This window comes from Bos indicus x Bos taurus, chromosome 22 (genome assembly GCF_003369695.1).
Source record: "Bos indicus x Bos taurus breed Angus x Brahman F1 hybrid chromosome 22, Bos_hybrid_MaternalHap_v2.0, whole genome shotgun sequence".
Classification (NCBI taxonomy): Eukaryota; Metazoa; Chordata; class Mammalia; order Artiodactyla; family Bovidae; genus Bos; species Bos indicus x Bos taurus.
In genome coordinates this window covers 24,693,473-24,721,089 of record NC_040097.1, presented here as the reverse complement: position 1 = coordinate 24,721,089, position 27,617 = coordinate 24,693,473, and the positions used below count along the sequence as shown (strand labels likewise).

The following is a 27,617-nucleotide window of genomic DNA, read 5'->3' as shown; positions in this document are numbered from 1 at the left end:
GAATTCCATAGACAAAGGAGCCCGGAAGGCTACATTCCATGGGGTCACAGAGTCAGACACAACTGAGCGATTCGTTGGTTGGTTGGCAGGCATTTAAAACCATGCACCTGTAATTTTTTGATAAACATTAACTTTAAAAGTCAGACTTTATTTATTTATACAACAGGGCCCATAAACACAACCCAAAGACTTCATTTGGTGTTCAACTGAGAATTTGTCAACACTGGGAGAAAAATGGTCTGTTTGGAATCACTGAGAGATAGTACACTGATACAAAATCAAGTAGATTAAGACTGTGGCGGATTCATTTTGATATTTGGCAAAACTAATACAATTATGTAAAGTTTAAAAATAAAATCAATCAATGCAAAAATAAATAAATAAAATTAAAAAAAAAAAAAACACTCTATGTACTATTCAGAAACGTGCCCTTAATTGTTTAATTTGTGGTATTGTAGTTGCATGAATGTTTCCCCTGTGGTAACTTGGGAGGCTTATGGTTTGTTTGTCATTCTTCCAGCGGTTGCCTTTATGCCATTGTTGAATATGCATAAATACTGTTATTGCTTTAGCTACTATAGATGGTCTCTACTAACTCCCTGCTGGGAAAATGGAAAAATTATTAAACTATGTCTTTTCTTTTAAAAAAAAAAAAAAAACAAAGACTTGGAGTGATTTAAATCATTTTTCTTGATATTTTTAAAGCCAGGCAATTTTTGCTTAATCACCATGTGAGTTGGGACCCTACATGAACAGAGACTAAGGTGCCAGACTTAGCAAAAACGAGCAAGCAAGCAAACAAGCAAAAGAAAAATATATCAAACCAAACTAAAGTGATTAGTTACATTTGAATTTCAGATAAACGATACCTTTTTAAGTACAAGTATATTTCAAATACTGTATGGGATATCCTTACACTAAAAATCTCTGAAACTTAAATTGAATTGGGTGTCATGAATTTTATGTGGAGACCCTATATGATGCCCAAAAGATAATTGTTGGGTCTCTCTTTTCTTCATGACCCGTTATTATCTGACATCTAAGAATTATGAAAACCTGCTTGTAATCTATCTCTATTTTCAAGCTCTATCAGCTTTGGGGATTAATGAGTTCCATAAGGTCACTAACCCACCTATAAGTTTAGAAGAATGAGTCTATCTGTACCTCTCTGTCATAAATTTGTCTGTAACTTTACAATGGCCAAACTAATGACTTGGATGCAAAACCTTAAGAACAAATCCAGGTACAAGTCATGTTAAGCAAATCTGATAGCAGTTTTTAAAACTTTGGTGGTTAAAGAAAGGATGTATGACATGGAATGACATATCTGAATAAGCTGACTTATACTTGATAGAAGGTGGTGACCTTGTTTTAAGACTGTCAGACATAAAGTTGATCTTGTCCTCTCTTTGAACTCAAGCCCAACATGTTAATAGTCATGGCTGTTACCAATCAAGCTTTTATCCCAAGTCAGTCCATTTTTCTGGTTAGAATTTTTCTCTGAGACCTCTTTCACTTTTAATATAATTGCAGAGTAATTCATTTTTCTTCATTGGCAATTAGCTGGTCAGAGTTCCAGCGCCCGGTTTTCAAATCCTTTCCAGAATTCAACTCTTCAAACAGCTTGGAGAAATCAAAGAAGCCATAAAGTGGTCTATTGCATGCCTCTGCTTTTCAATTATTTCCAGCATGGTAAAGATTCTATCTGTAATGGACTTAGGAGTATTAAGTCCCTAACTTTATAATGTGGCATTTTCTGGTTATCAAAGAAATTTTCTGAAACTAAATGTATCTTACTATAATTACTTCCCTAGCTTGTACTGCTCTTTTTTCCCTGTCCTTCTTCTCATTTATAAAAGGCAGAATAATTTTCTCCTCATAATTCCCATCTCTTTGATTTTCCGTATCTAGCCAAAATGTCAATAAGCCTCTTTGTTTGAAGATTATTGGCTTCTATAAGTGTGGTTGCTTCAGCAATTTTATTCCTTTCATTTTTTCAACTTAATCTGTATCAGTCATTTTATTCATCGTCTGATAATTCACCCCAAACTGCAAGATCTAAAATGGATTGTGTTATCTGTGTGTATGCTCACATATGTGTTTGTTTCAAAAAAAGCAGATATGTCTAGGGAAGATGGGATACTAGAGTAAGTTGTTGAGCTTCATCTGAAGATTCTAAAATATTATCTTGGGCAGACCTGACGGACAGTGAGATGTTTTGGAAAATAGACAAGACTAGAGAATACGACTACAACAATCACAGTCACTGAATGTATGTATGTGTGTGTTTGTGGGCAAGAGAGAGAGACTCTAAATAAAAAAAAACATAATAATAATCCTGTAATGGATGGAGCCATACAGATCCACAATTGAATCCAAGCCCTATGATTTTCTGTCTGTGTCATAAGACTAAGTCACTATAGTTCCTCCTATCCCCAATTTTATCACCTCTAAAGCAGTAACAGCATCTACCATGTAGATTGGGCTCCAATGGGATGAGAGTAAAGTTTGCATGGGCTCTGCCACAAACTTGTCTCATAATAAAATGTAGCTATTCAGAAAGCATTTTCACACAAAATGCCATTTTTGGGGAGTCAACCCCAGATCCACCCCCTCAACCTGTGTGTTTTGCAGAAAATATCTCAGTGTCAGCATAAATGAATTGCTTCGTGCCTCAGGGCTTCTAGCTAGACGAACAGGGCTTAGAATGTAGGAATTCTGATGCTCTCTGTTCTGTCAAACACACCACACTGCCTCATGGTTTCAGTGGTACGGAGATTCTTTAGAAGCATCTGCTTTCCCTGAGTTAATTTTAAAAGTTCTCTGCATCGTGGTTTCATTAGATTATTTGAGGACGAATCATTGTTTTTCAAGGCTGTCTTGTACTTTTATGAGCTTTTGGAAAATTTTCATTGTAGACTCTGCCTCCGGGGGCTCTCTGGCCCCACAAAGAATGGAGAATGGTGACAAAAATCATCAAATACAAAAAATAATGAAAAAGGAGATTTGTTCTATGTGATGTGTATAATGTCTGTGATTCGGAGTTGTGAGAACATTTGTTGCTACCTACCAGGAGCAGGAGTAGTATCCTGAAGTATCTCAGAAGGGAGCACAGGGCTGTGCAGACACTGGCAAGGACAGTAAGGGCAGACGGTATTTAGCAGTGACAACCTCGTTTGGCTCAGTTGCCGAGGGGTTATATTGTTTGCTGTCCTTTAAGAGCCTTTGCTAAGTTGAAGTCAGCTTTGTCTCACCTGCCACTGAGAGATGCTGTAAACAGAACTAGATGTTTCCAAGGAGCCATTTGCCCAGTGGCTTTTCTTCAGTTTTTTTTTTTTTAATTTATTATTTCTTTGCTTTTGGCTGTGCTGGGTCTTCATTGCTTCACACGGGCTTCCTCTAGTTGAGGTGAGTAGGGAGCTGGTCTTCACTGTGGTGTGAGGGCTTCTCATTATAGTGCCTTCTCATGTCGCAGAGCATGGACTCTAGGCGTGAAGGCTTCAGTGGTTGTGGTGCATGGGCTTAGTTGCTCCATGGCGTGTGGTATCTTCCCAGACCAGGGATCGAACCCATGTCCCCTGGATTGGCAGGTGGATTCTTAACCAGTGGACCACCAGGGAAGTCCTCTTCTGCAGTTTTTTATCTCTGACATAGAAGCTACAAAATTATGATAACTCTTCTCAGTTATTATGAAAGGATTTGCATAGATTTCACCTGAAAAGTGTGGAACACATGATCGTGCTTGGTGGGTGCTTTTCTCTTGGGGAATCCACTTGAGTATGGAGGAATTTGTCACTTGTCTGCAGGAGACACAGCCATTTCTTTTTTTCCAAGAACAGAACACAGATTTTTCTTGGACAGTAATGTGTCTAGGTCTGCAGGTGAGTCATGATTGGTCGAAGTCTAGCGTTTGCCACCTACCCCTGTACTAGGGAGCTGCTGATACAGCTCTTGCTGATTAGGTGTAAATAAAAGTCAGCTGAGGCATCTTGGAAAGCAGAGGTTGTGCGTACCACCCCTCTCTCTTCCTGAATTGTCAATGTGATGCCAGAAGCTACAAGAGTCATCTTGTAACTATGAAACAAGAAACATGAAGACAAAAGGCCAAAAGGTAACCATCAGAATGAAAGCTAGTGATTATTGACCTTCATACTCCTTGTGGAAGCCACAGAGAGTTGGGTTTTCTATTGCTTTAAGCCAAAAAGCACTCCTAATAGCTTATTGCTGGTTATTGCTGGTGGAGTAGGTTTTGAGTCTTTTTGCCTTTCTTTCCTCATATAACTTTAATTTTCTTATTCTTGCGTTGGAATAATCGTCAGATCTTTATCTATCCTTTCCAAGGTATCTATGAGGTGTGTGTTAGTCTCTCAGTCATGTCCGTTAGTCGTTAGTCTCTTTGCAACCCCATGGACTGTAGCCCACCAGGCTCCTTTGTCCATGGGATTCTCCAGGCAAGGATACTGGAGTGGGTTGCCATTTCCATCTCCAAACCTATGAGGTAGTAAAGTAAAGAAAGAAGCTATTGAATTCAGCAAGTTTGAATATGATTATCATTTGTTTCAGGGACATGACCATCAAGGAGGATTTAAATATTTTTCTTGGACAAAGATTTTATTTTATTTTATTATTTATTTTTTCTTATTTTTTTTTAATTTAATTTTATTTTTTAATTTTATAATATTGTATTGGTTTTGCCATATATCAACATGAATCTGCCACAGGACAACTATTTCATTGATTTTTATCAGAGTATAGTTGCTTTAGAGGATTTAAATCTTGAAGGCTCAGTTTTCTCATCTGTAAAATGAGGATGATGATAACCACATCAACAGTAATGATAATAGCTGACTGACATGTGATGCTCGTTTATGAAATGCCAGGCTCTGAGCCAAAGAAATTTGTTGATATTATCAAAGACTTCTCAACATGGTGACAATGTAGATATTTTAAACATTTCTAGTGTATTGAGAAAACGAAATTTATAAAAATTAAGTTATTCATCTGAAGGTTTATGTCTTTGAACTCATCTCTTTCAGGTATTTATTCAATCTCAGTGTTAGCCAGCCTCCAAGGAAGCCCCCAGGGGTCCTGGCATCCTAATAGCCACACACTGGTAGTCTCCCACAGTGTCCCAGGTTTCATATGTGTGAACATGGGAATACAGCAGAAGGATTGGTCTGTCACTTCTGGGATGAGATTATAAAAGCCTGTGGCTTGCATGAGTTCTCTCTCTCATCACTTGCTCTGGGGGATGGAGTAGCTAACTGCCAGGTTGCAAATACTTTCAGAAGCACACAGAGACATTCACACAGAAATGAACTGAGGTTTGCCAAACTGTGGATTCCTCAGCCCCAGGCCACTCTCAGATGCCTGCAGCCCCAGCTGACATCATCTTTATGAGAGACCTTGAGTCAGAACCACCCAACTTAGCTGCTCTTGAATTCCTGACCCATAGAAATTATGGGATAATAAATGTTTGTTGTTTTAAGATGCAAAGTTAAGGAATATTTTTCTACTGGAGCAACAGATAATGAATACAGTCACCTTCTCAGGGCGTCTTTCCCTGATTCTCCTATTTAAAACTGACTCCCTCCCTTGCTATCCCAGAACTCCCCAACCTCCTTACACTTTTTCTTCTTAGCTCTTATTACCACCTGAAGCCTCTAAAGACAGGGGTTTCTTGTCCATTTCATTTAACACTATATCCTTAGCAAGTAGAGTGGCTCACGGCGCATAGTAAGGGCAATCACTAGGAAATGAACAAATACTCAGCTCCACAGTCTCCACTCTTAAATATGTTTCCTGTCTCATTTGCAAAATAATGCATGAAAATGCCTCCTGGAATGTCTGGTGTTTGTTTTCAAATTTGAATGACCTTTTGCAGTAGGAGGCTATCAATCTTAAGCCATATTTCTGTTAGGACTTATCCCTACTGTAAGTCTTCTCAGTCTGTGAATCAATACATAGAAGGAATTTTAAGTAAGATGTCTATTAGAACAAGTAGACCCCAATTCTAATTCCATCTCTACCTCTCATTTGTTTGTAACCATGAAGAATGAACTTCCTTCCAACTTCTTTTTTCTCATCTTTGCAGTTTCCTTTTTATTCAAACACGTTGTCTTATTCATCTTCGTTATCTTAGAAAAAAGCACACTATTTTAATAATTTGCTAATAATTGTGCCTATTTCATCTTCATTTATATTAAAAGTTTTGCCTAGCAACTTTTTGATGATGATCTTAGGGAAAATAAAGGCCAGAAGGCTTGTACTTGCTTGGTCTTGTCATCAGAGCCCAGAGTTAAAGAAGCTTAGATAACATACTTGGAAATTTACAAAGCTGTGTTCAAGGACTTGCACTGACCACCACAGTGGAATATTTGAAGAGTTAAGGCCAGGGGCATCTACCCAAGTCTTTGATCTACAATAGTTGCTAACTTAATGAGGCTTTTAGGTTTAAGGCATCATCTCACCTACCAAAGTCTTTTCTATGGAAGAGGGTGGAGTAAAGAGTGATTTCACAGTAGAGTTTAATACCCACTACCTAGTTTGGGAAAGAATTATTTAGAACATACTTGTTGACTGCTCAGTACCAGCTCTTCTTTGTCATGTATCCTTTGTTCTGAGTTTTGGTAGTATTTGGGTCATCTGCTCTTGTTGATATTCAACACTTCCATTTTCATTTATATCCTCCCTGTTTCTGAAGGTAACTTTGGTCAAGGTTTTGTGTTAATGATAATTTCTCATCTTTCAGTATTTACCTTGGCCTTTCTTCCCATCTCTTTCTCTGTCCCTGTCTCATTCTGTATCTTAGGATGTTTTGATTGAAAATAAGAACATTTCAGTTCAAGCTCTTTTGGAAAATATGGACAATCTACAGAGGTGACATAAATGAAAACTGTGAAGATAGAGCTTCAGATGTGGTTTGATCCAGAATTTTATGATGTTACTAGATATCTAGATACTTTTTTCTGGGATTTGCTTGATTCCACTTGGCAGCTTCATCCTATTACTGGTTTCCTTATGGTTTCAAAAATTGGTACTGTCAGGGAGCTCCCACTTCAGCAAACCATACATCCAGAAAAAGAATATGCACCTGTTTTCTTGGGTTCCAGGCTAAAACATGAGGACCTGCAAGAGTTCAATTCACAGGCCAGGAAGAGGCTACTGGTTGACCCCTAATATCTATTCTTCTTTCCTAGTAACGTAATTGTAGCCAGGCACATATATGCCTAGGAAAAAAAAAAAAAACACAAAACTGTTTTCCATCTTCCTTTGCTGTTAGTGTGACTGTGTGACTGAGTTCTAGCCAATGAGAAGTAAGTGAAACTATTGTGTACAGTTTTGCTGTTTTTTCCCTGGAGTAAAAAGAGGAAATGAGTGCTTTTTCATTGCAAGCACTCTTGGAAATATGCAGATAAGAGCAGAACTTGAGGAAGAGAAGAGTAACAAGACAGAAAGAGCTTGGGCCCCTGCTGCTGGCACAGAGCAGAATTATTATACCAGCTTGAGTTGTATCTGATAGAGAAATAAACTTTGATCTTGTTTAAGTCACTGCTGGGGCTTCCCCCATAGCTCAGTCGGTAAAGAATCTGCCTGCAATGCAGGTGACCCAGGTTCAATTCCTGGGTTGGGAAGATCCCCCGGAGAAGGAAATGGCAACCCACTCCAGTATTCTTGCCTGGAGACTCCCCTGGGCAGAGGAGCCTGGTAGACTACAGTCCATGGGGTTGCAAGAGTCAGACACAATTTAGCAACTACACCACCACCACCACTCCCCCAAGTCACTGCTCATTTGGAGTCTCTGTCCCATTCACAGCTGCATCCTTTTAAAAACACCTGCCTAATACTGACACAATCATTGACCTAAGGGGTGAAATGCAAGGTTTCTCTACCTCTATTTATTCTGGTTTTAGCTTTCATAACTAGTTTGCTTACAACTCAGAGATTGCTGTTGGCTTTAAGCAGCCCAAACAGATAAATAAACAACAAAACCAGGAGGTTGTCACGACATCTTAGAAAATGGTGGTACTCAAACCAGGGTCTGGTGACCGCCGTGAAGGGCATGCTGCCCCTTTGCAAAGATGACAGAAGATTGAGATGCACGTCTTCCTTTGATTTTCATTTTTTGTCAGGAAAGGCTGTGTCTTTATCATGAAGAATATGCTCAGTACTTGTTTGTCACTTGAATGTGTTTAATCACCGCAGCACAGAGAATTAAACAGGCTCTCCAAAGAGAATCCTGAATGTGCCATTAACCAAGAAAAATGGGGGTAAGAAATAGATTGTAAAAATACGGAAATAGCTCTAAAGGAAAATACATTTCCCCAGTGGCACCAAAGAATAAGTTTTAGGATATATGAATAACGGCACAGTGATATGTACCACAATTATGGAGAGGAATCAGAAATAGGGAGAGAAAAATCTTAGAGTAGACGTTTGCCAAGTTCACCTGCTTTCATTTAATTTCATGGTTTGCTTGTTCATCTGGTAATTCATGGATGGGGATTCAGAACTTAGCATGCTGAGAATTTGTTTTCACTGTGTATACGTGGGAGGAAGTTAAGGGTTGGGTGAGCTGGAAAGCAATTCACTGTTCTGCTTGTCCAGATTTACCTGGAAGACCCATTTCACAGATTGAAGTCAACTGCCAGCAAGTAGTATTGTTTACCCTTATAATTTCTCTTGTGTAAAAAATAAAGTCTTTTTGGATTTCAAAAGACATTGCCCCAGACTTTTTGAACAGAGTTAATCAATTTATCTTTAATAAAGTAGAAATCAATTTATCTTTAATAGAGTTAAAAATCTGTATTAAAAATGCATGAAAGTCAGTGGAAGAAGTCCCCACAGTACTCTGGCAAGGAGGATAGAGCAAACACAAGAGTGCAGAAAAACCACCAGCAGATAATGAGGAAATTGCTGTGAAGGTTCTTGTGCTTGCATTTGCATAAGAGCTCCAGCTATGTGCATTGTTTCACCTAAATATTTTATATTATGTCACCTTAGGCTGTATCACACATCAGTCAAAGCTCGGAGCTTTTGCTCAGTCTCTCTCTTTCCATTGTTGTGTGAACAATGTGCTTCAAACACTTGTCTAAACAAGGTCTATTGCTGCTGTAGGCGGCAGCAGTGACTGCTGGGATATCGAACGAGAAGAGTGGGAGAGGAGTTGAGCTGTTGGTTGGTTCCACCGCGTGCAAATGCCTGGCCTGGATTAAACCCAGACTTGGTGCCCATTGATTCTGGCTGTTATTGGATATATTTGCCTGGGTTATTGTACTGTAGCCTGCCAGGTTCCTCTATCCATGGGATTCTCCAGGCAAGAACACTGGAGTGGGTTGCCATTTTCTTCTCCAGGAGATCTTCTGAACCCAGGAATCTCACCCAGGTCTCTAGCATTGCAGTCAGATTCTTTACCGACTGAGCTATGAGGGAAGCTCATGGGTATGGGCACCACATGTCTTTAAAGACTCTCCAGGATAGTATGGTGAAAGTGATTGCTTTGTTTGGGCCGAATGGACAGTCACATGTATACAGCCCTCAGTTCTGGTGTTTTTTATAGACTTAAAGGAACAACTTCCCATCCTAGTTAAGTGGCCTGTGGAGAGTATCATTCATTCTCAATGTTTCCGGAAAATCAGATAGAGCTTTTCCTTGTTTGCTGAGTCTGTGCCAAGAATGTACCAAGACCACTTAAGCATCTGACTCCTCTGCTCCAGGCTTGCACACAAGCTCATGGTGGGACCTTGTGGCTCAGAATTAGATGGAGAATGTTCGATATCTCTTGGCAATGACTGAGGGGATGGTTCCTGTCCGTGATCTGGGGGACCAGGATGGCCATTAATGGACAGCATAACATTCTGGGAGAGAGTGGGATAAATAGAGGGAGAGTGGAACACAGAATTAGTCAGTCTAGGGAGCTCAAAATGTTTTCAAGAACAGTGGGCATGGGCCACAACTTGTGATTTATAATGGAACTGAAATTGATATTTGAGTGACTCTTAAGTCTGAGCAAAGAAAGCTCTTGATTTTGATGTAGGGAGTTGACACCTGGAATGAGTCCCTGCCTGCTGAGCTATACTGGTCCCAACTGAGTTAAGCTCTGCAGGAAAACACTTCTGTCATTTTGGCGCATGATGCTACATTGTCTATTGTAGAGACCATGGTGCTGGAGGCAGGGGACCGCTAAAGTTAACTCCCTGCCAGGGTCATCAGTGTCCTGGTCCTCTAAAGCCAGAGTTTCTAAAGTCCTTTGAATCCCCCGGAGAGCTTTAAGCATTCTGATTTTAGGTCTACCTTGACTTACTGATTGGGACCCTTTGGTATGAGTCCTGAGATGAAGTCTTTGGAAAAAAAAGTCTCTGCAGGAGGTTTTGAGGATTGCCTAGAATTAAGAATTGCCTTGAGCAGCACTGCATCATGGTGAAGTGTGGATACTTAGAATCAGACTGTACAGGGTTAACCCCTGTGTTGCTACTTCTGAGCTCTGAGCCTAGACTAGCAACTTCTCTGTATTTCAGTGCTGTCACCTGTAGACAAGGGGAATGATAGTACTTCCCCACTATGCATGAGTGAGGAATAATGTGTGAAGAACTTAGCATAATGTCTGGCATGCAGTCAATACTCTCTATAAATTAACTGCTGCTATTAGCTATTAGGACATGTTAGTCTTTAAGAGCCAGATCTAGTCATAGCTTCTCCATGCATCAAAGACCAGAACAATGATAATAGCAAAGCGTTATGCAGTGAGGAGGCAATGGTGACCCACTCCAGTATTCTTGCCTGGAAAATCCCATGGATGGAGGAGCTTGGTGGGCTGCAGTTCATGGGGTCGTTAAGAGTCGGACATGACTGAGTGACTTCACTTTTACTTTTCACTTTCATGCATTGGAGAAGGAAATGGCAGCCCACTCCAGTGTTCTTGCCTGGAGAATCCCAGGGACAGGGGAGTCTGGTGGGCTGCCGTCTATGGGGTAGCACAGAGTTGGACACAACCGAAGTGCCTTAGCAGCAGCAGCAGCAGCATGCAATATTTGTTTTGTGTCAGAAAGCACAAGGTTTTTCCCAACAATTATACCATCTCGTCATCACAAGTTCTCCCTAAAGTAGGCTGTGTTAGTATCTCTGTTATTTAAAGGAGGTATCTGATATTCAGAAAAGTGAGGTCCTATAACCAGAGTCCCATTCCTTACAGCTAGTGAGTGGCAGTGCTGGGGTTTGAACTCGGGTCTAACTGACCCCAAAGCCCTCGTACCTAATAACGGCTATCTTCTTCTGCTGTTGTACCTACCATAAACCTCTCCTTTATCTGAAAAAATTATAGAACTGAAAAAAAAAACCCATGTTCACTCAATACTCCTCCCTGTCTTCTGTGTGTCTGTACCAGCCACAAACTTATTTAATAAAGCCTTATGTTTTTACGGTGTTGAATGTTTTCTCAAATATCTAACACCTTCTTCCTCTCTGCTGAGAATGACTGTCCTTGAACATGGTTTAATCTGCTTCACACAACTATGATCTTGGATAAGCCAGCTTATTGTTTCCTGTATGAACACTGTGAGCATTTTAAGGACAACGAGAGTATTTATTGTCCTTCTTTTACCATCCTCAGGGCCCAGCCCAGTGCAGATGAAATAAGATATCATGGGCAGATGCTCAAAGAGCCTTTGCTGAAAGCAGACTGACCAAGTTTGGGTTCATATACGATTTTTCTTTCTGAAATCTCTCCATTGGAAGTTGAGACTATATTCCCTGCTCTGGAACACTTAAAATTTCTTATTCTCAATTCCATATCCACAGTCTATCTTGGGGAGCCTTAAAAAGATCCAAAAGAATCGAAATTAAGCTTTTGGAGAGATATCTGTACTCCCATATTCATTGGAGCTTTATGCATAAAGGCCAAAAGTAGACATAGTGTAAATGCCTGTCACAGATGAACAGATGATGAAAATGTGGTGTATACATACAAGGGATTATGACTCAGCCTTCAGAAAGAAGGCAGTCCTGCTATTTCCAGGTCCTTCAGGACATTGTGGACATTGTGTCAAGTGAAATAAGTCAGTCACAGGAGGGCAAATACTGCATGATTCCACTTTCATGAGGGGTATGAGCCCGTGAAATGCACAGAAGCAGAGAGTAGAATGGTGGTTGCCAGGGGTTGGGGAAGGCGAACTGAGGAGTTACTGTTCACCAGGTATAAAATTACAGCTTTTCTAGATGACTAAGTTCTTGAGATCTGCTGTATAATATTGCACCTATAGTTACCAACACTGTACTGTGTACTTAAACAGTTGAGTAGATCTCATCTTAAGTATTATTTCCATAATTAAAAAAAAACACAGGGTTACTCACATGAAGTGGGAGTGAAACTGCCTTTCCTGTCAGGTTAGATCTGTCTCTCATTTGCCTTTGTCTCTCCTGCCTCTTTACTGCTCCCTGACACCAGCATCCTCTCTACTTGTGGACATTTCATGGTCTCTTTTGTGTTCAGGGAGTAGTCGGATAGACCTTCATTATAGCTTTGAAGGGCTCTGTATTTTCCTTCTTAGCATGTTTTCCTAGCATATTGTCCTTTCAAAGACTTTTTTTCTTTTTTAAAAGATGCTTACTTAAATTTATGTTTTCATTTTTTGGCCACGTTGCATGGGATCTTAGTTCTCCGACCAGGGATCGAGCCTGTGTCCCCTGCAATGGAAGTATGCAGTCTTAACCACTGGAAAACCAGGGAAGTCCCTCAAAGCCTGTTTATCTGTGCCTTTACTTGACTTATGTCTCCACTCTCAGAATGAAGTGCCTATTTTACACACAATATTTTCCCTTATCAGAGTACCTGGTCCTCACAGAATATTTTATGAATGAGTGGATGGATTTATTATTCTTATATTTGTGAAAAATAAGCATGGAGAGTAATACAAGTCAAATGGTCTCAGTCACAAAAAGGGAATAATTGACTCACATAACACGTCAGGTTTCGATTCAGGAATGGAGGCAAAAGGAGGCAGATGCTTAAACAGTGAGCATCAAAATCTGCTTTTCTACATGTCTCAGCTTCACTTATATTACCTTCATGATTAGGAAGTCTATTATCTCATGGTGAATAGGCTGCCACCAGCTACAGGCAAGTATACTCACAATTTCATCATCTCACTGAAAAAAAAGCTGTTTTCTTCTCCATTCTTCCATCAGAAGTCCTGGACTTGAATGTCACTAGCCCAACTTGAATAACATACTCATGTCCTGAACCAATCACTGTTGCCTGGAGGGAGGATCATGTGAATGGTCCAGGCTTTGATCATGCCCATGCCAGGATCTGGGGAGGGTGCGCTCAGTCCCACTAGCAAAGTGTATTCTGAGAGTTGGGGAGGTATTTTCCCCTTGCTAGGTCCTACATGTTATCCCCGGAAGGAAGAAGATGGGGTCCTAGAGAGACAAAACTCACAATTATTCACTGTGGTTCAAACTACATCTAAGTCTGATGAGTGTCCCTGAAATTAAGAAGTAGAAAAGCTCTTAGAAAGAAAAAGCTCATTGACTAAAAGAACTCTCTAGATGACTAAATGAGGCCCTCAACGGCAAATTTCAAAGTAAAGGCAAAAATTATCTGTACCAGCGTACTCTTCACTTCTTTGCTAGTAAGAACCTTCACTGTGATTTATTATGGTGAAGAGGTGAACCCTGAGCCAGGCGGAGCACACTGTGGATGAAAGACAGCGCAGGATGTAGCAGGGCTTAACCAACGCAATGATCTGTACACGTGTGCTTCCTTGAGTGGAAATTACAGAGCCTCCTTCCACCCATATCTCACCAAGTCAGCCAGGCTTTCTAGGCTTCTGTATGTCCTACTAGCTTCTGTTTTCACTACGTTATTCCAGGGACCCCAAGAATGGTCCAAATGATGGGAAATGGTCTAGCTGTCTATAGTAAGGCTTTAACTTCCTAGTGAAATTCTCTTGGATAATATATTTATCTCTAACCTGAGGTAGCAAGTGCTTGACTTTCATTTGGGGCTCAGCAATCATTCATCTTCTTAATGCCATCAGTTTTTTTTTCCCCCTGGAGAACTAGCCCTCCTGCAGTGAATGTGGGCTTGCATGTACCACTCTCCTGCTACAGAAACTGAAAGGTGAGGAGAGGAGAGCAGACTCCTCCTCTGCCAGTTCTTTGAAAGAGCCAGGGGCTGGATGTGTGGCTTGAGTTCAGCCAGTCAGATGCTCTCTCTTGTGACTTAATTCTTGAAACAGTGATACAAGCCTAAAAATTTGGAGGAATTTCCATGGCTGTTGGTGGCAATGGTAGTGACAAGAGTGTTATCACCTGTAATATTCTTGACTAGACTATTTCCGAAGAGAGTTACTATGCGTCCTGTTTCTATCAAAATCACCCCTGCAGAGCCCTGGCTGTCCCCACACCCTACTTCCCAGCTGCTTATTGGAACTGAGCCATTTAAATCGTTCCAATGAATCCTTCTTGCTAAAGGTCATCCCAGTTTGTTTATCTTCCTTGAAGCCAGGAATCCTAACTGATGCCTTTTTTTTTTAATTGCTTAAACTGTATTTTATAGGTAAGTAATTCTAATTCCAAATTCATCCACCTTCTGGAAAAGCTTGCACCTTAGGGTGAAGCCACTGGGCTGGGACTCAGAAGCACTAAATTTAACCCTCAGTGCTGTAGCCATTTAGGTGTAGGATTTCAGTAAGTTATTTAATGTCCATCTCAGTTTCTTCATGAAATGGGAATAGAAAGACTTTCTGAGCATAAGGATATTGTGAGTGCCAGAAAGAATGTGTAGCAGAGTCCTGCAAAGATAAGAGGCCATGTAAACTATCAATGTGAGATAGAATTATGTGGATCATCCATGAGTGGATGAATTTAATCGAATTCTTCAGGGTTGCAACTTTATTCTACCTCCACTCAGCACATGCTAATTACTGACATTGGGATTCATGTATTCATTCCAGAGACTTTTATTAAGTGCCCACTATGTGCCAGTCACCAGTTTCTAATTAGCATTTTTATAAGGAATTTATCATTTGCTACGTGTCTGTCATCTTCTTCCACTTCTACAGAATACATGAGTCAGATCTCCATGCCTGCAGGAGGAAATCACTGACTAGTTTCCAGATGTCCTGCCTCCATTGCTGAGTATCTTTTTCCTCCTAAGAAAGCCTTGATGAAACAAGGGCAGCCAGGAAGCAGCCTTTCTTTCCTGCAATGCTTTTACTTTCCCCAACCAAAAAAAAATTTTTTTTCAACTGTGTAAGTCTTGGTGCTATATCCCCCACCTCTACATACACCTGCCCCAGCATTTCTCAAGTTGTCCCTGCTGGCAAGGGGAGAAGACCCTGATTAGCAAGCATTAAGACTTTGATATCAGTAAGTTCTGGCAGAACAAGCAAGGAGGCAGGTGATAATGTTCCCAACTAAAGAAATATTATTTTCTGACAAGAATCAAAAAGTAAAGAAAAAAGGTGAGATCTTCAGTTCAGTAACTGAGTGCAGTGCACAAGTCTTGAAATGAAATGTATGTGATATGCACTGAAAGCTACATTGTGTGATCAGCAGGGCAAAATTTCAGAAAATGGTCGCAGGTAATAGTGATGACTTGGAAACCTTGACAAATGGAGTTTACCTGAAATGAGCTAAGGGTTTGCTTATTCTTGTAGGAACCTAAGTAGACCCTTCTTTCCTGCAAAGTATTATAGAATCAGTTTTTCTTGGAGATTTATTTGTCTACTGTAATAGAGCTACAAAATGATGCTAGCCGCAATTACTATCTAGCTAATTCCAATGATGTAGGGGGTGAGACCTGAGGTGAAGTTGACATTTTTAATGTCAACTATTCATAATTCTTAAAGGAACGCAAAGAAGAAAAAATTTGGCTGCCACCTATTTATTCATGGTGATTCAATATTTCTGGAGCGCCAGCTCTACCAAGGGCACATGAGAGTGAGCACAAGAGCACATTTCGAGAGGGGCCCTTTGCTTTTGTTCCTCAAAGCTGCTTGTTTTACTGAGGCGGACAGGCCTCCCTCTGCTGGGACTGGCTTCTGTTTACCACTTAAAAGCAAGCCTTTGCAAGAGGTGACCCATAGGAATGTGGATTCTCAAAATGTGGGACCTTAAAGGGACCTTGGAAATCATCACATTCAACCTCCCCTCCCTGCTCCTGCCACATTTCCCCCCCAGAAACTCAAGCTGTAGGACCTAAGGGAGTTGTAAGATGGTGACACATGTCATACTGGAATAGAAAACTAAGAACTTTGAAATCCTTCCACCAGCTATATTGTCTCTCCATTTTTGAAAAACAGAACCAATTTGAAGATATAGCACAGTTTATATACCAGGTTATAAATGGCTCTATCAATCTATGAGATAGGGTCTTTGCATCCCCTTTCTTAGGGATTATTTTGTTCATTTTAAATAGATTGTTTTCTAAACTCTTGTGGAGTGGAGGAAGGGAGAGGCAGATGTCAATTTCCAGAAAACATCTTCTGTGAGAGCAAACAGAGAAGACTGGAGAGTGTGAGAAATTCAGCTTCCAGAGAGAGGCTCAGTGGGCTTGATGACCTTGATGTTCATGCTATAGTTGTTATGGCAACAGGAAAGTGAAATGATGGTTGCTAAGGGACACCGAACTGAAGCAATCTCCATTACTTACTGGTCACTCCACTTTGAAACTCAGAAATCCACCCCAAGCTGGAATGAGTCAGCAAAACAAATTTTTAAAGATGGAGTTAAAATCGGGTTACATTTAGTACTTTTTGTTCTTGAAGAAGGTCCCAAGATTTGGTCATGGTTGGAGCAATTGTTTTAAAGGCCTCAGATGACTTAAATGCGGTAAAATCTTCCAAATGGGAGGCATTCTCATGTGGCCACGTCTGCAAACCTTTGCAGGCACCATGCCACCGTTTCATTTACAAACAGATGAGTTTTGAAACAGGTAATATATTCACAGTGTCAATCTTTGCCTCAAGAAAGGTCAATATAATTAGTGAAGAGAAAGCTCAGGCTGTACCTGAAAATGACTAATGAGTCATTGAGTGGAATGTTGCCCTGTGCCATCTTGGGGGAACTGTCAGTGACATCAAAGTTCATTTTCCCGAGCGATGACTCTCACCCTCCCTCAAAAATTTCCCGGTGTACGGAGGATACTTTGTTGATCAAGTAATGCTGGGAAACAGTTACCACAGTGGAATTAAATGCCCTGTGTTGTGATGCTCAGGTCGGAGACCACATGCATGAGTCATGTGGAGATGTCCTCTCTCCATCTGGTACACAGTAGGCACTCAATATATATTTGATAAGTTGTGTGTGTGACAAGAAGGGACAGACGACTGTATGCATGCAGCCTGTGGATGAACATTTTTGGACATGTGCAGAGATACATGAAAAATGGTTCCTGTCCTTTAACCCTTCTTCTTTCATTCTTTCCCTCCTGCCTGAGCATCTTTCTTTCTTTATGCGTACATTTCCTGAACATTTCCTATCTGCCAGGTGCTGGAGATACAGTGATAAGTAAGGGTATGCACTTAGCCTTCAAGAGGCATGTTCACAGTAGGATCGTGGACTTGTAAACAACTGTGACAGGCTGCAAAGTGTGATCATGGAGGTATGAGTGATGCAATGGGAATAGAGAAGAGCCAGCACTGTCTGGGGGTGTCAGGTGGGCGCTGAGAGAGGCATCCTCGTGCAGCATCCTTAACCATGGGTGTGCGTGCTCATGCATGTCCTCTCTCGCATGGGTGTGTGCGAGAACTTGTTTGTGGGTGGTGTTGGTGATTTGTGCCAGGGAGGTTCCTTGGGAAGCAGATACCAAGTTAGAGGTAGGCATGGAAGAGGGTTAATACCAGTGGAGGATGAGAGGAAGGGAGGAAGAGTGGGCAGGGAAAGCCTTCAGACCATGAAGTAGGGCTGGCACCTAGGACCGGTAAGGTGAAAGGAAGGCCTAGGAGCCTCACATTGTAGGATAGACCTGAGAGAGTCTCGGCTCGTCCAAAGGGAGCCCTGGTGTGAAGGTTACCTGCAGAGGCATTTCAGTACATGTCAGGCCTGTACCATGCTGTGCTTCAGTCTTGGCTGGAGTGTACCTGGGACTGGGGGGCCTCCGCTAAAAATTGAAGCAGATTCTGAAACAACCATGGTGGAGACTGAGAGCTAACTGCACTCTCTGTTTCTGTCTCTCTCATTTTTCTTTCTCCTTCCCTCCACCCACCCACTATTGTGGTAAAAAAACACACAACATAAAATTTACCATGTTAGCCATTTTCAAGTGTACAGTCATGTTAAGAATATGCACATTGTTGTATAACAGTCTCTGGAACTGTTTCATCTTGTACAACAGAAATTTGATATCTCCCAAACAACTTTCCTTTCTCCCCTCTCACAGTCCTCCAGTGACCACCATTCTATTTGCTGTTGCTAAGAGTTTGATTCTATTCTGCTTTCTGTGACTGGCTTATTTCACTAAGCATACTGTCCTTAAGGTTCATCCCTGTTGTAGCATGTGTCAGAATTTCATTCTTTTCTCAGGCTGAGTAGTGTTCCCTTGTAGGTATGGATCACACTTTTTTATTCATTCATCTGTTGATGGACACTTAGGTTGATTCTACCTGTTGCGTATTGTGACTACTCAAGATGAACATAGCTGTGAAGATATTCCGTCAAGATGCCATTGTCTTTTGAAGGAGATGTGAGTGGTATACCCCCATGACTTTGGCACTGTTAGAGGTCACATCTCTTTTTGGATGGATTGCCACAATGCATAAATGGAGATGCCCATCATCCAGATGTTTGGGAGTAGCCGGATGATTGATACCAGGCTACTGTTTTAATATCCATGTTTATTCTGATAGTTTCTTTTGGGCAACTCCTTCTCTGAGAAATTGTCCCTCTTTGCACACAAAGACATGCCACCTTGCAATCATGATTATTTTATGTAACTATACTTCTAAATGACTTCAGCAGTTTGGATGAAAATAGACTCCTGAGTAAAGTGAGTCTTTTCATTGGTTGGGCTCAGCTATGAGATGTTCTGACCTGGGAATTTGGAATTGGGACACAGGGATGAGAGGGAGCTGGTTGGTGGCACTGGATCTGGGAAGCAGTATGAGGAAGCATTGAGGTAGCTGTGTTTCACTAGCTGTTAAGAAGAAGCAGAGAAATCTGGGCTTGAGAAGAATGTGCACATGAGGAGTGAATAACTGAAAAGAGCAAGACAGAAAATAGCTTTGCCCCAGCTCTTCCAGTTTCAGTTTCTCAACAGCCTTAAAATTCCATGAGATATTCCTGACCCTTAGAAAAATTTCTCCTCTTAAGGCAGTCTGGGTGGGTTTCATTTTTGGTAACCAAATAATTCTGAACCTTTGTTAAAATGAAACTAACATTAATCTCTTCTGATATACCAGCCAGAGTTTTCACCCTGTGGCTGAGAGCAAGCTAACCTGATAAGAAATAACCCTGCTAATCTGTGAACTAGAGAAGAGATGTTAGTCCTGGACTCAATTTTAGCTCCCATCCTGCTACTTTTTGACGGTGTGACCTTGGACAATTGCTTACTCTTTGGGCTGAAATTACTGCATTTGTAAAATGAGAATTGCTCCTGGCTTATAAAATACTGTGTTTTGGGAGTGTGTGTGATGTGATGGTCTGTGACAAGTACCCATGGCTGCCATGTTTTGGCTGCACAGTTGGTGGAAAGGCAGAGGGATTAGTTGGTGTTTTGTAAAAGATAATGAGACTAAAATATATATTTGGACTTGCATGTTGTGCACATTAAATATGTTGTTACTGTTTAGTAACTTATCAGGAGAATGATACCTGATGCTGTGAATCAAGTTTGGTGCACAAACTATCATCACTACAGTAGCTCATTGAAGGGCTACAGTGGGATGGAAGATTCTCAAAGGCCATGATGGGAGAATGGATCTGGATGAGTTATCTCATACTTCCAAGACAGGCCTCCCCATGGGGAAAATGGAAATAACAGTGCTCTGCTTTATTCATGGTGATTTTGTGAAATCAAGTCAGGTAAAGTGTATTAAAGCGCTGTGAATTCTCCGAGTGCTTTTCAAATGTGAGGACTTGGTTATACTTATTTATAAAATTTATTCACTTGTAATTTATTTTGAGTTTTGCTATCATAAATAAAATTCTTTTCTTATACAGTTGATTTATTTTTAACTTTTTTGTTTTATATGATAATATAGTTGATTAACAATGTTGTGTTAGTTTTAGGGGTACAGCAAGGTGATTTAATTATATATTCATGATTCTATTCTTTTCCAAGTTCTTTTCCCATTTAGGTTGTTATATAATATTGAACAGAGTTCCCTGTGCTGTATGGTAGGTACTCGTTGGTTATCTATTTTAAATATAATGCATACATGTTAATCCCAAACTCCCTGACTAAGGGATTGGTGTTATGAATAAGAATAGGTAGGATTTACACTAGCAGAGAAAGACAAGGAAAAGGAATTCCAGGAAGGGAGAAGATCATGAGGACAGATAGAAGTAAAATTGTATGTGATCTCTTGCTCTCTCTCTCATCTCTGTATCTCTCTCTATTACTACCCCTCTCTCTCCATGTCCATTCCTGTCATCTCCAGAGATAGAGATAGCTGTGTAGAAAGATACAGAAATATACAGAGATAAGGACAGGAATGAGGAAGGAGTTGATGGAGGAGGGTGGGGGAACAAAGCTCACCTGACCTCAAAGGAATTTCCTAGGATTTGAAGAATAGAACTATACATTGAGAACTATTTGCTAATGGAAGCATTTAATCTAACATGGAAAAGTATTGGGACATATTCCATGAATATTGGGACATATTCCATTTTCTTTGGTTACCCAGTATCCAAGCCCTGTTATACTTACAGCAAAACTCTCCTATCAAGGGTAGTTCTTTCTGGGAAACTGAGGGGGCCAACGTAGGTTGAAGATGACCCTGAGACAGACGTTTGTCTGTATGTGGTTCACTGGGATGCGCTCTTCGGAGAAATGCCTGTAAGGGAGACAGGAAAACAGGATGATGTTGAACTGTGTTGTAGTTTGTCAACCCACAGGAGCTCTGAGTCTGGGATGGTCCTTTGCTGCTGCTGCTGCTAAGTTGCTTCAGTCATGTCCGACTCTGTGTGACCCCAAAGACCGCAGCCCACCAGGCTCCCATCTCTGGGATTCTCCAGGCAAGAACACTGGAGTGGGTTGCCATTTCCTTTTCCAATGCATGAAACTGAAAAGTGAAAGTGAAGTCGCTCAGTCGCGTCCGACTCTTAGCGACCTCATGGACTGCAGCCCACCAGGCTCCTCTGTCCATGGGATTTTCCAGGCAAAAGTACTGGAGTGGGGTGCCATCACCTTCTCCGCTGGGATGGTCCTTTAATGATGTCCAAATTGAGGCATGGGGGCCAGACTTTAGTGTCCCTGTATCCATTGGCATTGATTATGGGCTGCCCCTAAAAGAGAATGTACCCCAGGGTGAGGCGACCCCTCCCACTGGAGGATGATTCCTTGGGAAGGGCATCAGTAGGTGACATCCCAAGGGGTGGGAGGAGCTGGCCGTGGATGACAGCATCCCCTCCTTGGGCCACTTTCCCTGTCTCTATGCTGCCTGGCTGCTCTGGCGTGTGCACTTGTGTGAGAGCAGCCCATCCTGGTCTCTCACTACAGAATTTAAATCTTGAGCAAAGGAAACAGAGAAGAAGGACCCATTAGTATTCACTTGGGGCCATGACAGCAGCTGCAGGCATGCTTGTCTTTTGAGGTTTGTGGAAGCAGTAACTAGCCCAAATATGTCTGATACCCGGCTTTCCAGTGTCTCATGGTTCCTTAGCATTTCCACGTCCTGGCTCTTGAATCTCTGATTGATACTGTCTTTCTAATATCCTTCCAGTAAATTTCTTTTTATCAGTTAACACTGAGAGTTCATTTTGGTTTCTTGGACTTAGGAATTCATGACTAGTTTATTTATTTATCTAGGGCTTCACTGGGTCTGTGTTGCGGCGTGTGGGCTTCTCGTGGTGGTGGCTTCTCTTGTGTGGAGTCCAGGCTCTAGGCAGCACAGGCTTCAGCAGTTGCAGCACAAGGACTCGGTAGTTGCAGCTCATGGGCGTAGCTGGCTCTGTGGCATGTGGAATCTTCCCAGACCAAGGATCGAACCTGTGTCCCCTGCATTGGCAGGTAGATTCTTATCCACTGTACTACTAAGGAAGTTTGGACTTAGGAATTCTGATTACTAAAAGCAATGAATGCCAAAAGAGAAAGAGGAAAGAAGGAAAACTAAATTCTGGAATAATGCTGATTATCTATACTAGTATTAAAGGAAGAAACTATCTTTTTAATAAGATATGACAATGGTAATAATAAGTTGACTATTATTTCCCCATCCCCTCAGACTTCACATCTTTAACCCCAGAGAAGGATAAAAAAGAGATATAATTTTGTTTCAAAAAATACATTTAAAAATAACTTTACAAAATGAGCAATTTGATGGGCTGTGTCAGAGGTGACGTACATTTGGTGACACAAGTTCAATCCTTGATCCGGGAAGATTCCACATGCCACAGAGCAACTAAGCCTGTGAACTGTAACTACTGAGTCCTTGCTGCCACTAATGAATCCCATGCCCCCTAGAGCCTGTACTCTGCAGCAAAGGTGGCATACACCTCCTCTGCATCACATTATCAAGCATATTTGCAAAAACAAGTGGATTTTCAGAAGATGGATCTGATTAAGTGGGTTAAGCTAATCAGTTGAGAAAAATGGGAAACTGCCACTTGACATATTAACATCTTCAGGGGCAGGACAGGCAAAGTCATATTAAGAAGTATAGAAGCTGGTTAAGACTTTGGTGGCAGTTCTGTGAAGGCCTCTCTGGCTAAATCAGAATTAAAGGTTGAAGGGTGTACATAGAACATGAGGTGAGTTGGGGATACCATTGGCTCTTGGGGCACATACTCAAGGTAGCAGCCCCTAGTAGACTTTCCAAGAAGTGGAAAAGAAAGGTGAGGGATAGGGTAGCTTAAGTATTAATGACAGCATGTTTGGGGTGTTGAAGTCTTTGACTAATGGCTTAATAAATCATGGATTAATAGAGAGGTCTCTGGTGGGGAAATCAAAGTTCTCAACCAATCAACTGATATGTAGATAGAATGCTCCCTGGGTTAGGTTATTAAAACTCTGTTAGAATGTACTTATCAAAGCAAGTGGTACTAAATGGGAGACTAAATTGCCTTTCCTTGTTGACTGGATTGAAAGCAAATCAGCTCAAGTGGGTCCCCCGCCATCTGCATGTTATCCCTTTTGGAGCGTGCCTGCTGATAGAGGAAATGGATCCCAGCAGGAACAGATCTTGAAGTGTTTAATCTCTTACTGATGCTGCTGCCTCGTTGACCGGCTTGAAAGAGCCTGGCTAAAAATTGGAATTTCTGTTTCTTAGACTCTTGAGAATGGGGATAATATGAAAACCCTAGCAGAAGGTATCAAACTTCCTTTCTGGGAAAATTGTGTTGCAAGGTGTTGGGCTTGGAAGAATAAAGAATACTCTTTGGGCAGGTTGGTCAGAAACCTCCTCAGTGAGGAGGTGATATTTCGGGCGAGACCAGTAAGATCAGAAGGAGCCAGCCATGCAAAAAGGTTGGGGATGAGGCTGGGTGTGGTAGGGAAGAATGTTTTAGGCAGAGGAAATTGCGCCAAGAGGAAAGAATTTGGTTTGGTGGGCAGTGTGGCTGAAATTAGTAAGTAGGGGAGGATAGTGGAAGGGGAGGGGGCAATTGGGTACTAGTCATTGTTAGAGAGGCAGGAAGGGCAACAGTGTACTTGGCCAAGTAGACTACGATACATAGTTTGGATTTTTGTGGCATCTAAGAAACTAAAACAAACTACTGATTATAATAAAAAAGAAACAGACTTATAGGTACAGAGAACAACCAATAGTTACCAGCGGAGGAGAGGGAAGGGGGAGGGGCAAGATAAGGGTAGAGGATGAAGAAGTACTAACTACTGTGTATAAAGTAAATAAGCTATAAGGATATATTGACAACACAGGGATTATAGTCAATCAGTTCAGTTCAGTCGCTCAGTCGTGTCCGACTCTTTGCAACCCCATGAATGGCAGCACATCAGGCCTCCCTGTCCATCACCAACTCCCGGAGTTCACTTAAACTCATGTCCATCGAGTCGGTGATGCCATCCAGCCATCTCATCCTCTGTCGTCCCTTTCTCCTCCTGCCCCCAGTCCCTCCTAGCATCAGAGTCTTTTCCAATGAGTCAACTCTTCTCATCAGGTGCCAAAGTTTGGAGTTTCAGCTTTAGCATCAGTCCTTCCAATGAACACCCAGGATTGATCTCCTTTAGAATGGACTGGTTGGATCTTCTTGGAGTCCAAGGGACTCTCAAGAGTCTTCTCCAACACCACAGTTCAAAAGCATCAATTCTTCGGCACTCAGCTTTCTTCACAGTCCAACTCTCACATCCATACATGACTACTGGGGAAAAACCATAGCCTTGACTAGACGGACCTTTGTTGGAAAGTAATGTCTCTGCTTTTCAATATACTATCTAGGTTGGTCATAACTTTTCTTCCAAGGAGTAAGCATCTTTTAATTTCATGGCTGCATTCACCATCTGCGGTGGTTTTGGAGCCCAGAAAAATAAAGTCTGACACTGTTTCCACTGTTTCCCCATGTATTTCCCATGAAGTGATGGGACCAGATGCCATGATCTTCGTTTTCTGAATGTTGAGCTTTAAACCAACTTTTTCACTCTCCTCTTTCACTTTCATCAAGAGGCTTTTTAGTTCCTCTTCACTTTCTGCCATAAGGGTGGTATCATCTGCATATCTGAGGTTATTGATATTTCTCCCGGCAATCTTGATTCCAGGTTGTGCTTCTTCCAGCACAGCGTTCTCATGATGTATGCTGCGTATAAGTTAAATAAGCAGGGTGACAATATGCAGCCTTGACGTATTCCTTTTCCTATTTGGAACCAGTCTGTTGTTCCATGTCCAGTTCTAACTGTTGCTTCCTGACCTGCATACAAATTTCTCAAGAGTCAGGTCAGGTGGTCTGGTATTCCCATCTCTTTCAGAATTTTCCACAGTTTATTGTGATCCACACAGTCAAAGCTTTGGCATAGTAAATAAAGCAGAAATAGATGTTTTTCTGGAACTCTCTTGCTTTTTCACAATATTTAATAATAATTATAAATAGAATATAACCTTTAAAATTGTGCATCACTGTTGTACACCTGAAGATTATTCAACATTGTACAACAACTATACCTCAATAAAAATGTTTGGATTTTACCCTAAGTTTAATGGTTTTTAAGGTATAATGTGATCAGATTTCTATTTATAAAAATCACTATGACTTCCACAAGGAGAATGGAGTAGGGGGAAAGGAGTGGAACCAGGCAATTACAGTACAGGAGACATGATAATGGCTTGGTCTAGGGTAGTGATGCCAGTGGAGGTCGAGAGAGACTGATGAATTAAGGGTATAATTATGTGGCAAAAAATGAGGATCGACTGATGGTTTGGCTGGTGGAGAGGGATCGTTAGAATGGGAGGCAGACAGTATAATACCCAGGTTTCTGTGTTGAGTTTATTGATGGTATGTGGTCTGTTGGGCAGTGTTATATTCTTACATTTTATTCTGTTGAGCTTTTGCTAAGTCAGGGTCTCAGTTGTTCCTTCTCCCCCATCATGCCTGTCCAGTGTCCAGAGACTGAAAAAAAAAAAAAAGAAGAAGAAAACCCAGCTTCTCTCCTATGCAAGCTATGCCTCTTGCCAATAGAAATGAAAAATGGAGCTCCTTTTGGGTTATCAGCACTGCATGACTCACCTTGTTCGCATGCAGTGCTAGATTCCTGAATGATTTAGAATCAGCTCTTCCTGCTCAGCCCTAATATGAATGCATTGCCTGTTGATTATTTCAGACACAACTTATTACCCTGAATTTAAGACTCCTTCAGCGTTGTTTCAATTAATGTGGCGATGAGTGTGCGCATTAGAATGGCCAAGCAATAGCTAGGATTTAATTGATTTAATTTGCATATCTCATTCTGAAAGAATTATATGTTATAAATTCACCCACTGGCAGGACCTGACCACTGCTGCCTCCTTTGTGAATGCAAAATTAGCTTCCCTGAAGGTTTTCCCAACCCTGGTTGCCTTTCGATCACTTAAATTCGTGGTGTTTGTTCCATCTTTTAAGAGGAGAGTACTGAACCCTCTTGGTAAATGAATGTGAGTTCAGGGGAAGCCTGTGAGTAAGGCTAGATTGCTTATGAGAGGACCAGTTGACAATGAGACTAGTCTCACTTTGGAGCCATCTCCAAGGGATCTTTCAGGAACTGTTTCTTTGGGAGCTGAAGTCAAAGCAGATGCTTCTTTGATGGAAAGAATAATGGGAAAGAGAGTTAATGTATCTTTCTGGGCAAAAGTATCTTTCTCAGATATCTGGATACTTGTGTGCATATCATTGGAAGTTAGAAAAGAGAATGTGTAAAATGCAAACTGTTGGAAATCTTATTTTTCATATGTATACCTGTATATAAATTATATTACACATATAAATACACACAAACACATATACAGCTGGTTAATCACCAAGAGTGCACCAGTATATTTATATTGGGCTTCCCTGGTGGCTCAACAATAAAGAATCTGCCTGTTAATGTAGGAGACATGAATTCAATCCCTAGATTGGGAAGATCCCCTGGAGAATGAATGGCAACCTACTTCAGTATTCCTGCCTGGGAAATCCCATGGACAGAGGAGCCTGGTGGTGGTGGTGGTATAGTCGCTAAGTTGTGTCCAACTCTTGAGACCCCATGGACTATAGCCTGCCAGGCTCCTCTGTCCATGGGATTCTCCAGGCAAGAATACTTCAGTGGGTTACCATTTCCTTCTCTACTAAATGGGGCTTAATGACATCCACCTTACTGGACCGTGAAGGGGCTCAAGAGAGACAAAGACTCCTAAAGTTCTCTCCACAAGGCTTGGTACCCAAGAAGTCTTCCATACACGGTAAGTTTGTTGTAAGCAGTGATCAGGAACACTCCCGGGGGCCTGCAGCATTCCCTGAGGGAAAGGAGTGGGGCACCCACCTCCCCAGTCTGATAGCACCAGGAAACACTGGCGCATGGCCCTCCTTGCGGAAGCAGCCTGACGGGTTGTAATCTATGGGGTCACAGAAGAGTTGGACTTGACTTAGTGACTAAACAACAACAAAGTTGTATTAGCTGATGAAGTACTGAAATACTTCCACAGCACTTGGTAAGTAGCTGCTGACTTCACATGCTTCTCTTGCCACCCCCGAAAACGCTGGTCTCCCCATGATAGAGCAGCTAAAGTGGCAAAACTTGGCCCTTGGAGGGTGCCTCCATGCCCCTGTCCCAGTCTTACGGCCAGCATCTGTTCTAAATGATCCATGAATTTACAGGTTGCTGACTATTTTGTATATTATCTGTGTGGAATGGGCATGTAATCAAGGTCTGGCTAAATGTGTCTCCTTTCCCCTTGATTGGTTCAGTGATGAACATAGGACCTCGGTTCAGTCCAGTAAGTTTCAGTCCCAAGATACATGGTGGACATGTTAGAAAAAGGAGGTTTCTCTCATTCTGC

General features: G+C 41.4%; 1 long non-coding RNA gene across 1 annotated transcript in view; it reads right to left on the bottom strand.

Annotated features, from left to right (window-relative positions):
- Positions 1-20,333: 20,333 nt before the first annotated feature.
- The window catches only part of LOC113880880, a 30,176-nt gene continuing 22,892 nt past the window's right edge, over positions 20,334-27,617 (bottom strand). The window contains exon 3 of the long non-coding RNA XR_003507862.1: positions 20,334-20,996. This is a non-coding gene — a long non-coding RNA (uncharacterized LOC113880880). The remainder of the gene's footprint in view (positions 20,997-27,617) is intronic.